Genomic DNA, 13,840 nt, shown 5'->3' with positions numbered 1-13,840 from the left:
ACCCAGGCGCCCCGCCAATTCCACAGTTTTGATTACTATATCTTTCTAGGATATTTCAGACTGGGAAGTGTGAGCCTTCCAACTTTGTTCTCCCTTTTCAAGATTGCTTTGTATTTTACTTATTTTTATTATTTATTGTCTCTTTTTCCTCCCCACAACATTGACTGTATTAGGATGTGAATTTTTTGACCATTTTGTTCACTGCTGTACCCCAGCACACAAAATAGAGCCTAGCTTGTTTAATATTTACTAAATGAATGAATGGGCTCACAGAGTCACTCACAGCTCCCAGAAAGTAATGGGGGTGGGAGGAGAAGAGGAAAGGGAGAGAAAACTATGGTTGAGCAACTCCTGTCAAAGAACAGTTGAAATGGCAAGAAGGAGGGGCAATTTAAGGTCTCAGGCTCCAGTGCCAAGGGACCCTTTCAAAACCATATTGCCAGGAGGGCATGCGCAGCAGGAGCCATTCTGGTGTGTGAGTCAGTCTTTAGTAATTGAAATGTGCTAAGACTAAAAACCATTTAGTTACTAGCACGTTGAGCATTTTATATTTTTCAAAAACAAAACATCAGATAAGATGAAACAGAATGAATAACAGTGAATTATTTTCTGTGAACTGAAAGGGCAAATAGCTTTTGCATCTTATCTTAAGAGTCTCCATGGCTTTTAGCATATGTAAATAATTATTCTTGATAAGTTAATTAATTTTACAATCATATCACACAACATCCCCTGCAATGTAAAAGTACCATACTGACCTTTTAAAAAAAATTCTGAACAAAATCTTAAATAAATACACCTATCGCATTTAGTCAAATTAAATAACTGGGTAGTGACATCAGCAAGTCTGAACACTATTGTTTCTAGTGGGACAGAAGCCAGTGAAGAAATAGCAGAGCTAAAGTACATGTAGGGCAGTTTAAGATAGATGCATTGGCAAATTTTCTTTGGTGTTCATTACTTTCTTCTCCAATTTGTAAAATGTTTAAAATGTAAATACTTAAGGAAGGATGAAGGGTATCACTCCTATTGAATATATATTACATAAACTGCCACGGATTAATTGTATTTTTCTTACATAATAGCAAATACTGCTCCCATGAGATTAAGCAACATATTGCCACCCCACAAATAAAGCCATATGGTTCCATCTGTTTCCAGGTTCCATTACAGTACGCCTACGGGTTAATAAAGAAACTGTTAACCACAGGATGCAAATATGCCTCTTATTTAATTTTTCAAAATCAACAAAGTGTTAATGATATAATTTGGCAGAGTTTGACTTATTATGGGAGTTAGATATGCATCTCCTAATCCTCTTGCACTGAGGATGATTTAACACGGTATGTGAAATAAATAAACTAGCGCTAAAATTGCATAGCTCTGGGATTTGCCAGGTGCTAATTGCTCTACTGAAGCCTGGAGGAAAATGCACAATTGCCCCGTGTAGTCGTCCTAGGTATAATTATGGTCTGAGAGTTTTATTCCCTGGACAGAGGTGACAGCCTGGAGAGAGCTTTGCATGAACTTGGTCTTCATCTTAGGATCTATAAAAAAGACCACGGGCAGTTCACCACCTCCCCTGCAAAGCCCACCACAGGAGGGGAAACTGCTATTTATCCTTCAAGTGCAGCTCAGGTATCGTAGATAGAATTCTCTTCTCAGGCAGTACCTTATACACTTACTATTTTCAGTTTGGATCATAACTTGTTTGTATATATGTCCCTCCTCTATTAAATAACAAAGTCTTTAAGGATGTGACTACCTTGTTCACCTCTGTAGCTCCAATCCTTCGCAAAAAAATGGCATTTAATAAATATTTATTACTAATTATGTTAAATGACTATGTCTCCTAGTGCTGGTGCCCAAGAAATAGTAGATGCTTAATAAATTTTAAGTATCAGAAACTGTCTTCCTCTCCTCTACTCAAAATTTCACTTTTTCTCCCCTTTTCATCACCATTCTTCTGTTAGAACACAGGTCAGGCTCTCATCATCCTAGACCAATGGTTCTCAGTGAGGGAAGAGGGGGTGACCTTGCCCCCCATCGGTCATCTGGCAATGTCTGGAGACATTCTGGGTTGCCAGAAGCGAGCCAGAGGGAGTGGGCCCCAGTGGCATCTAGTGCATAGAGGCCAAGGATGCTGCTAAACATCCCACAACTCAGAGAACAGTGTGCACAACAAAGAATTATTTGGGCCCCTGGGTGACTCAGTCGGTTATAAGTGTGTGACTCTGGGTTTCAGCTCAGGTCATGATTTCACAGTTTGTGGGTTCAAGGCCCATGTAGGTAGGGCTCTGTGCTAATAGCACGGAGCCGGCTTGGGATTCTCTCTTTCCCTCTCTCTCTGTCCCTACTCTGCTCATGTGCTCACTCTCTCTCTCTCTCAAAACAAATACATAAAGACCTAAAAAAAAAAAAAAGAATTATCTGGCCCCAAGTGCCAGTAGGTGAGAAACTCTGCCTAGACTTCCATTTTAAAAAAATTTTTTTTAATGTTTTATTTATTTCTGAGACAGAGAGAGACAGAGCATGAGCAGGGGAGGGGCAGAGAGAGAGGGAGACACAGAATCCGAAGCAGGCTCCAGGCTCTGAGCTGTCAGCACAGAGCCTGATGCAGGGCTCGAACTCACAGACCGCGAGATCATGACCTGAGCCGAAGTCGGACACTCAACCGACTGAGCCACCCAGGCGCCCCTAGACTTTCATTTCTTGAAATTGACTCCTGGTCATTCCCTTCTAATCCTATTCTTTCTTTCTAATCTATTCTTCCTAAAAATCTCCTTGTTTGAGATATAATTGACATAAAACATTATATTAGTTTCAGATGTACAGCACAATTCAATATTTGTATACACTACAAAATGATCACCACAGCAAGTCTAGTTAACATCTGTCACCATTTTTATCTTATGATGTAAACTTTTAAGATCTACTCTCTTAGCAACATTCAAATATACTATATGGTATCATTAACTATATCACCATGCTGTATGTTACATCCCATGACTTGTTTATTTTGTAACTCGAAGTTTGTACACCTTTTGACACTCTTCACCTATTTTGCCCATCCTAAACCTCTGGCAACCACCTACCTATTCTGTGTACCTATGAGCTTGGTTTTGTTTCTGTTTGTTTGTTTGTTTTTAATTTTTTAATTTATTTTGAGAGAGATCTTGGGCACAAGTGGGAAACGGACAGACAGAGAGGGAGAAAGAGAATCCCAAGCAGACTCCATGCTGTCAGCAGAGAGCCTGAAGTGGGCTCAATCTCAGTAACCCTGAGATAATACCTGAGCCAAAATCAAGAGTTGGATGCTTAACGGACTGAGCCACCCAGGTGCCCCACTGGTTTTTTTTTTTTTTAGATTCCACATATAAGCGAGACTAAAAATATTTCTCATTGTTTTTCTGTTCCAAAGGCCTTATACTTTTTGTTTTGTTTTGTTTTTTAATGTTTATTTTTGAGAGAGACAGAGCTTGAGCATGGAGGGACAGAGAGAATGAGGGAGACAGAATCCGAAGCAGGCTCCAGGCTCAGAGCTGTCAGCACAAAGCCTGGGGCGGGGCTTGAACTTCTAAACCGTGAGATTATGACCTGAGCAGAAGTTGGATGCTGACCTAACTGAGCCATCCAGGCACTGGGTCTTACACTTTTTTAAATGTCTTTGTTTTTTGGTTTAGTTGCTGCTGGATTTTCAACACTATCAACATATCAATATGTCAAAAGCAGAACTGGAACCAAGTCTTAAAAATTCCTATTTCTAATTTAGGTGCTTTACAACTCTCTTAACCCAAACGAAAGCTTTTAAATTAGGAGGACACTGAGAAAACAGACTCTGAAGTGATGGCAGCTAATTTTCTTCAGTGATCCAAATTTCTAAACCTACAAAAAGCCAAATGTCCCTTCTAACTTTGTTTGCAGTTGAAATGCTGTTTCACTGACAGTTATATCACACACTGATATATGCCGGCTAGATATCCTCTAATCTAACCATGATTTGTTCAAAATTAATGTGATCTAAGACTAATTTTAAAAACAAAAGGCTTTTGAAAAACATATGTGATTCCTTTTATTTAGATGACCAAATGTTATGAAATTCCACAGAAGTAACTCTTAAATGTGAAAAATCACATACAGAAGTAGGTGGAAAATCACATACAGAAGTAGGTGGAAATGTTATGACAAAATGTTATGAAATTCCACAGAAGTAACTCTTAAATGTGAAAAATCACATACAGAAGTATGTGAAAAATCACATACAGAAGTAGGTGGAAAAAATATATATATATACATAAGTATATATAATGCATATATATAAATACATATATATACATATATAAAAATATATATAATAAATTTTTATAAATAAATAATATATATAATAAAATAAAAAATATAATTATAAATTATAATTATAAATATATAAAATATTAAATATATAATATATAAATACATATATACACATATATAAATACATATATATACATATATATACATATATATACATATATATAAATACATATATATACATATATATACATATCTGATAAATGATTCATATCCCAAATAGATAAAGAACTCCTATAACTCAACAACCAAAAGAAGAAACAATACTATTCAAAAGGGGACAAAGCACTTGAATAAGACGTTTCTCCAAAGAAGATATATAAATGGTCAACAAGCATATGATTGTATGATAACATCATAACATCAATAGTCATTAGGGAAATGCAAATCAAAACCACAATGAGATACCACTTCACCCTCATTAGGATAGCTATTACAAGTGTTGGCAAGGGTGTGGAAAAAGGAGAATCTTTGTGCATTGTTGGTGAGACTATAAAGTGGTTCAGCCACTGTGGCAAACAGCTTGGAAGCTCTTCAAAAATTAAATGCAGAATTACTAAATGACCCAGTAATTGCATCCCTAGATGTACACACAAAAGAACTGAAAACAGGTACTCAGGTACTTGTACACCAATATTCACAGAAGTATTATTCACACCAGCCAAAAGGAGAAAAACAACCTAAGTGTCCATCAACAGATGACTGGGTAAACAAAATGTGGTAGATATGCACAATGGAATATTAGTCAGCCTTAAAAAGGAAAGAAATTCTCATACATGGTACAACATGGATAAAATTTGAAGATGTTACACTAATGAAATGAGCTAGACACAAAAAAGCAAATTTTGGGGCACCTGGGTGGCTCAGTCGGTTAAGCGTCTGACTCCTGATTTTGGCTTGGGTCATGATCTCGAGGTTCACGGGTTCCAGCCCCGAGTCAGGCTCTGTGCTGGCAGGACAGAGCCTGCTAGAGGTTCCCCATCTCCCTCTGTCTCTGCTCCTCCCCCACTTGTGCGCACAAGTGTGCTCTTTCTCTCTCAAAACAAGTTTATTTAAACTTAAAAAATAAAAGCAAATTTTGATTCCACTTATATGAGGTAACTAGCATAGGCAAATTCATAAAGACAGGAAATAGAACAGAGGCTACCAGGTACTAGAAGAAAGGGGCATGGGAAGTTCTGTTGAATGGGGACACAGTCACAATTGGGGAGGGTGAAAAAGTTCTGGAGAAGCGTGGTAGTGATAGTTGCACAACAATGTGATGAATTTAATACAACTGAATTGTACACTTAAAAATGGCTAAAATGGTAAATTTTGTGTGTTTTATGACAATAAAATACAGTGGAAAAAGTCTCACTCCAAATGTTATAATAATTTGCTTCATCACTGTCTTCAAGGGATTTTACAAATAATGTCTCCCACTAACAGAATTTTAGGTTTTTATCTAAATTTGAGATAGAAAATAATGTGCCATTGGTACATGCATGTCTTGAAAGAAATTAGAATCCCTGATAATATAAAATGCTAGGGCATCACACACAAACCCCAGGCCCAATTATATAGGATAATCTCCTTTCAACAGCCCATACTCAGTGAAGGACAGGCATAGTTTTGTGCCATCCCCGGCATTTTGCCTGCCTTTCAGATCCTTTCTTCCACTTAATGCTGATTCATGTAAACATATCAATTTTCTCTGATGGTTGTAGCATGGGGGAGAAAGAAAGTACTGTTTTAAAAATATCATTTGTTTCTATGCTAAGAAAAGGTGAAAATACAGAACAATGTCCAGAAAGATTATTTTTTTTAATGAGATCTATTGTCTATCCCAGAACCAACCAATGGCAATTTTACTTATTATCGATCAATATTTTTGAGCTTTATTTTTTTGGAATCAGCTATTTTTACAATACAAACTATAAAATTCCTTCAGTCAAAGCAAATAATTACATTCAAAAAACATCCATAGATTCAACAACTGTGAGCATTCTGAAAGAAAGCAGAAATAGAAGTCTTTTCATGCACGAACACATCTGATATTCATTCTATATGTTTATATAAGTTTATTTTTAAAAAAATTTTTTTTTCAACGTTTTTATTTTATTTTTGGGACAGAGAGAGACAGAGCATGAACGGGGGAGGGGCAGAGAGAGAGGGAGACACAGAATCGGAAACAGGCTCCAGGCTCTGAGCCATCAGCCCAGAGCCTGACGCAGGGCTCGAACTCCCGGACCGTGAGATCGTGACCTGGCTGAAGTCGGACGCTCAACCGACTGCACCACCCAGGCGCCCCTAAGTTTATTTATTTTTGAGAGAGAGAGACAGAGAGAGAGAATCCCAAGCAGGCTTCACGCCGTCAGCACAAGCCCAACACGAGCCATGAGATCATGACCTGAGCCAAGATCAAGAGTTAGACACTCGACTGAGCCACTCAGGCACCCCCACATCTGATATTTGAAGTTGTATTAAAATCTACTAATACTCCAGAATCTCTGTGTGTTCAAATCCATTAGAAGGTCCACAGAATTTGAAATTCACTCTTTCATAAAACTGATTTTATGACCCCTCCTTAATAGGAATGTAATAGAACCTACTACCTGAAAATGTTACTGGATTAATAAATTTACCCTATAATACACAACTAAGTACCAGAATATTTGAAGTTAATCTTTGTCAACAGTTGTGGATTTGGGTAAACTGTGGCCCAAACTACATAATGACTGCCTGAGTCTCATCCAATAAAATCCCACAAATATATCAAAACCCCCACGTGCATAAAGTATACACACAATCTTATTTTAAAACAGAACTCCAAAACCAGCTTCATTACTTTTTACATTAGTACTGAATTTCACAAAAGGTCCTGATTAAAAGTGATATGTTTTGCCTACACCAAGACAGGGCTATAATTGGCAGCCCTGTGCTCATGACAGGAGGTGCTGAAGTAAACTGGTGTCATTGGGATTTATACCTAATAGGTCACTGGGATAGGCTTGATTTACGTTCACTTAAATCCCTGGGATATGGTCCTCTTGAACACTCATCCAGTTTGATTTTTCAGCTAAAATGTCAATGTTGATTGGCTATCATTTCTTAAGTTTCAGTGGAGATTTAGAATTATTTTTTATTTTTTTCTTTCTCTTAAGTTTATTTATTTTGAGAGGGAGAGAGAGAGAGACAGAGAGAGAGAGAGAGAGAGAGAGAGAGAGAGAACAGGGGAGGGGCAGAGAGAGAAGGAGGAAAAGAGAATCCCAAGCAGGCTCTGCACCATCTGCACAGAGTCCAACATGGGGCTGGAACTCATGAACCGTGAGATCATGACCTGAGCCAAAATCAGAAGCCCGACTGACTGAGCTACCCAGGCGCCCATGGAATTGTTTTTTGTTTGTTTGTTTTTTTAATAAAAAGACAGGATACATTTTTTACTGTTTCTCCCTACCACCTTTGGAGACAGAATTATTATTCTATTGCCTATTTGATATTTTATAATGAAAGGGAAGAACAGGCAATAAAGCAGCAAAGAGAGGATCTAACAAATACACCTAAGTGTTTGGGCCACTTTTAAGGTAGACTTAAAATGTTACACATTTTTTTTCCACGTGCTATTCTGAATAGTAAGAGCATGACTGAAGATTTTAACGGTAAGCAACTCATAAGACTGTTATCAGGGGCACCTGGGTGGCGCAGTCGGTTAAGCGTCCGACTTCAGCCAGGTCACGATCTCGCGGTCCATGAGTTCGAGCCCCGCGTCAGGCTCTGGGTGATGGCTCAGAGCCTGGAGCCTGTTTCTGATTCTGTGTCTCCCTCTCTCTCTGCCCCTCCCCCATTCATGCTCTGTCTCTCTCTGTCCCAAAAAATAAATAAACGTTGAAAAAAAAAAAAAAAAAAGACTGTTATCAGAGAATGTCAAAACAATCTTGGGAAGATTACAGCGTAAGTTTCTAGCATTCCACACTCTATTCTTTTTTTTTTTTTTAATTTTTTTTGAATATTTATTTTTGAAGGAAAGAGAGAGACAGAGCATGATCAGGGGAGGGGCAGAGAGAGAGGGAGACACAGAATCCAAAGTGGGTTCCAGGCTCCGAGCTGTCAGCACAGAGCCCGACGTGGCGTTCAAACTCACAAACCGTGAGAGATCATGACCTGAGCCAAAGTCAGACGCTTAACCAACTGAGCCACCCAGGCACCCCACCACACTCTCTTCTTTACATCGTCAGCATTTTCTTGGAGAGATGCTATAGACCACCCCACAAGTGTGGTATTTTATTATTTAAGTTTGGAAGGGCCCACAATGTAACTAGTGCCTCCAGGAAAAGATGCAACACGATATAATGAATATTTGGAGGAAGGACGTGGAGGAAGAAGACTTGAAACTGAATGCTAGCTTCCTCACTAATGTGACCTTTAAGTAATCAACCACTTTGATCCTATTTCCTCCTCTGCAAAACTGAGAGAAAAATCACTGCTTTTCATACTGAGAGGATGTGTGCAAAAGCAGTTTGAACACTGTAAACTTAATGCAAAGATACTATTTTTTATTACTAACAAGTGGTTATACTTCTACTTATTCCTCCTACATGCCTCACTGTAGAAGTAAAAGGTGCCAAAAAAAGAAGAAAAAAAAAAGGAAAACAACATCAGAAAATCATCAGAGACGAAGAAGGAAAAAAGAGGACAAATGTTCACATAAAAAGAAAAAAAAAAAACAGTATCTCAACCATCTCAACATATTAGCGTCTCATTAGGAATCAAATTATGACATCATTTTCTTCCTAATCAGCATAAAATGCTATAATTCACCCAACAGAGCCAATGGACAGATATTCCTGAGGCCGCAATACATACTTCCTACATAACTCCAGGACCAGTCAGAAAGAGGGAAAAGGCAAGAAGATAAATGGACCCCAAGAGAAATGAGATGATCACTGTATAAAATTTGACTATCCAGCAGTTCCAACTGTATAAAACCTGAGAACTACCAACAAGCAAAAAAGAGCTGTACCTGCCAAAATGGATGTTATCAAGTCTGTACAGAAAAGATCACATAGGACCTATTTGCGACTATTTGCGACTTAGGTTAAACAAGCGGGTTTACAGGATTTCGAAGTTTACAGCAAATCAGAACAGCAAACGGGGAGACAGATGAGGAATGCCACCAGCAGGTGCGTGACACCAAAGTGAAATCAAAGCTGGTGGACTGGCCCCAAGGAAAGGGACCAAAACCAGCCAAACAAAACAAAACAATGAAAAAGCTCCTGAAAAGCAGACACCAGTTCTGAAAAGCACAAGAGTTTGAGGTCGCTGCATCTGGGAACTACCGGCCCTTCTTTCCAGCTCCAGAATTGCTTACCATGCAGTTCTTCAAAATTCTGGAGACCACAGAGAGTCTCAAACACAGCAGCAAGAGAGTGGCAGGACGGACTTGGACACCAGGAGAATGGCAAAGCACTAGGCTTCGTCCCTCTGCAGATTGCCACCTTCCACCAAAGCAGCCCGTTTTCATTCAGCTTTACTTAATGAGGCTTCTTTGATCTAAGGGCCCTGTTGGTTTAAAAAAAATTTTTTTTTTTTCATTAAAATTTGACCACCACTGACTTCCATACTCCAAGATCCTTAAATGCAGTATGTTCTAATGTAGTAATGGAATCTAGGCCAGGAGTTGGGGAGACGGACGGATGAACAGGTGGAGCAGAGATGACTTTTAGGGCAGTAAAACTCTTCTGTATGATATCGCAATGGCTATTTGCACATTATACATTTGCACAAACGCATAGAATGTATAGAATGTACAACACCCCATGGACTTTGGATGATAATGATGTACCAGTGTAGGATCCTCAACTGTAACAAATGCACCACTCTGGTGGAGGACATCCATAGTACGGGAGACTGTGCATGTGGGCGGGGGGCGGGGGGTGGGGCGGTAGGAGGTATATAGGAACTCTCTGTACCTTTCGCTCAATTTTTCCTGTGAACCTAAAACTGCTCAAAAAATGTTTATTATTTTGTTTAAAAGAGAAAGAAATGGAACCTACTAGCTTTCTTAAAACATTTTTTCCTCCATATTTTCTGGGAGCACCACTCCCCAACCACTTGCTTAAGCTAGAAACAGACTCAGAACAACCCCATGGAAATGTTATTCATCCTCTTCCTCAATCCCACTTTCCCTAGGTCATCAAATCCCATGGATGGATCCTCCACATATTTCTCAGCTATGCCCCATCCCAGATGTCCTCAATGAGTCTACTCTACCCAGGCAGCTGTGTCCTACTGGGCCTCCCCTCATCTGCACACCACCCCTCCCAAGAGCACCCTCCCTGTTGGACCCCTAGCGGCCTGTCCTTCCAAGTCCAGAGCAGATCCCTGCACACTTTTTAGTGACAAATCTTGCACTGAGACTAAAACAGACTAGGACAGTAACTATTTCCAGAGGTTGGAGTTAAAAGTCTTTTATTTCTGCTTTAAACAGTTGGTCTCCAAATTTCTTCCTTTTTAAAAATATTTTATTTTAATGTTTATTTGAGAGAGAGTGCTTGTGCAAACATGCCTGTGCAAGTGGGGAATGGCAGAGAGAGAGGGAGAGAGAATCCCAAGCAGGCTCTGAGTTATCAACACAGAGCCCCACCCAGGGCTCCATCTCACAAACCTTGAGATCATAACCTAAACCAAAATCGAGAGTTGGACGCTTCACTCACTGAGCCATCCTATTTTTCTCAAGTCATCTCTATACCCAACGTTGGAGACTGAACTCACAGTCCCGAGATCAAGAGTCAAATGTGCTACCCACTGAACCAGCCAGGCGTCCCGTCTCCAAATTTCTATTATGAGTGTGTATTTATGTATTTTACACGGGGGAGGGGGGAGGGTGGGAAGCAGTATGGTGGGTAAGATTTGATGATTTGAGCATCACTTTCCAACCAGGCTCTTCACAATCTTTCTCCTCAAATGGCATTCCCAGACTCATCAATGCTCACTCCTTTTGCCCTGCACTGCTTCTCCTCTGCCCTGAGGCCTGTGAGCAGCTACATCCTGGAAACCTCCCCCATGGCCCCAGGCATCAGCGTTAATGAGCTCTCCACAGCTCTTCTGGGCTTCCACAGCACCTGGCATACACCTTCACAAAAGCACAGAGGACACTTGCTTCCTTACCGTGGTTATTTGTTTTCCCCAGAGAAGCTCAGCTCTTTCTGAAGGCCACAGGCCATGCTACAGAGTGCTCTGAACTGCCTAACACTAGGTCTGGCACACAGTAAACGTTGCACGAATGAAGGTAAAATCCAGTCTCATCGATAACATCAACTACTACATTATGAAGCCCTATATAATTAGTCTAACTTCTGATTCTGAGCCATTGCTTTGCTGATGTAATATAACAAATTCCTTTGACAAGCAAAAGCATATATAATGCCTTCCCTCCTTCCTGTGCACTTAATAGTCTTTCTACTTAAAGTGCTGTTATAAGAACACTGACCTGTACGTGAATACCTGCAAAGTGTTAAATGGCTATAAATAATACTTTAAGTGTTTTTTAAAATGGTGTATGGGTAATTTTTAAAGTTTCGTTGATGTGTGTATGTTGTGGGAGGTTGAGTTTCCAGGCCAAGGGCTGCTTGAGCTGTGGAGATTAGAAACTGGTGGAGAAGAATCACTAATAACCGTGTTATAGATTGCTGTTTGGAGAAACTCAGATTTTTAATTGCCAATGACATGCATGAAGCAGTGGAGATGGTGTGTCAAATACCATCTCGGCAGCTTTGCTTAGTATGAATGTGGCTGCTTAGAAGTACCATATCAATTTGTCTTCAATCTCTTTTCAAACGCTCCTTTGATGATGTGATTCTCCTGCTCAAACCCTTCAGTATTTCTCTTTTGACCACAGGTTAAAATGTAATAGTTTTCTTTTGTCTACAGATTAAAATCCAAATGCCTTATCCTTCCTTCCACCTTATTCTACAAAACACCAACATATCTTAGGGAAGAGAAAGGACCGTGGTTGAAGGAAGAAACTAAATGTATCAAGCATCAAGGATGAGCCAGACACCTATTCTAGGTACTGGTATTTTAAGATAAAACACGGTCTCTTTGCTTTGTGATATTATAGTCTATGGGGGGAGACAGGAATCTAAACACATTATTGCCAGGCAGGCTATAGAAGATTATTATTACTGCTATTAAAAGGGTCATGGGTGGTTTCCTCCTAAGGAAGAAAACCAGAGAAGCAAGGTCTCTTCTCTTGATAGACACAGTAGTACAATTCCAGGCCTAGGGACATCGTCAGCTTCCTTAACTTCTTGCAAGGACTTACAGCAAGAATCTCTATTCCCATTATACCTTGTATTTCACTTTTATTTAGAATCCTAAACTAAATGGGATCATTCTAATTATCCTTCTCAAGGGTGATGCAAAATTCACAAAGTAAAAATGGAATTCTAACCAGGAAAAAATATAGAGAAATCCAAATAGATTACTTCTTTTTTGCATAAAGAAATTTACCAGGGTGCCTGGGTGGCTCAGTCGGTTGAGCCTCCGACTTTGGCTCAGGGCATGATCTCATGGTCTGTGAGTTCGAGCCTTGCGTCGGGCTCTGTGCTAACAGCTCAGAGCCTGGAGCCTGCTTCGGATTCTGTGTCTCCCTCTCTCTCTGACCCTTCCCTGTTCATGCTCTGTCTCTCTCTGTCTCAAAAATAAATAAACATTAAAAAATTAAAAAAAAAAAGAAATTTACCATTTGATAAATATTCTGATATTTGCCTTCCTCACCACTCTCTAATTAGGCTATGATATCCTGGAAATCAAGATTTTATTTGCTTCTGTTACTTTATTTTGTTATATGGTCCTTAGGGCTTGGGGCCTCACAAGCAGTGTAAGTACAATAGGCACAGAACAAACAACGATTGAATGAATAACCTTTATAAGCCCCCAAATTTATAAGTCCCACTTTCTAGACCAATTAATATATCCACAAAATCATATCTTACTAAAAAAAAAATGTTTAATGTTTATTCATTTTTGAGAGAGAGGTGTGAGTGGGGGAAGGAGAGACACAGAATCCAAAGCGGGTTCCGAGCTGTCAGCACAGAGCCCAACACGGGGCTCGAACCCACAAACCATGAGATCATGACCTGAGCCGAAGTCAGACGCTTAACCGACTGAGCCACCCAGGAGCCCCACAAAAATCACATTTTAAAACACCAAACATAATCCATACAATTTTTTTTTTACGAAATTAAAATGTGTGTTTGCAATCAATTTAGATGAATGACCACAGAAAGGAAGTGCCACTCCCTTGAAATAATACCTGGGCGCCAACTTGCAATTGTTTGCAAACACAGCCAACACCTAATGACTGTTTTATGTAAACACAATTAACCAATAAGCCCTAAGGGAAGCATGGGGGACACACAGGTTTGTCTTTGACAAACATCTGATCTAACTTTTGCTCCTAAAAGTGAAATTCTACTGCCCTTAGAAAACAGGGAAAGAATGATATAAA

The 13,840-nt window shown here is 39.5% G+C and overlaps 1 protein-coding gene across 6 annotated transcripts in view; it reads right to left on the bottom strand.

The window, feature by feature from the left end:
• The window catches only part of SMAD9 (SMAD family member 9), a 74,686-nt gene that overhangs the window by 54,673 nt on the left and 6,173 nt on the right, over positions 1 to 13,840 (bottom strand). For 4 of the 6 annotated variants that reach the window (XR_015253630.1, XM_086713362.1, XM_086713351.1 and 1 more), the window contains one exon: positions 9,698 to 9,888. The exons of the other annotated variants lie outside the window; for them this stretch is intronic. The gene's annotated coding sequence lies outside the window, so the exon portion shown is untranslated. The remainder of the gene's footprint in view (positions 1 to 9,697; positions 9,889 to 13,840) is intronic. 6 annotated transcript variants of the gene reach the window in all.

This window comes from Puma concolor, chromosome A1, assembly GCF_028749965.1.
Source record: "Puma concolor isolate L17-30 chromosome A1, mPumCon1.1.hap2, whole genome shotgun sequence".
Taxonomy (NCBI): Eukaryota; Metazoa; Chordata; class Mammalia; order Carnivora; family Felidae; genus Puma; species Puma concolor.
Note: the sequence above shows the minus strand (reverse complement) of the source record. Positions and strands in the feature narration are given on the sequence as shown.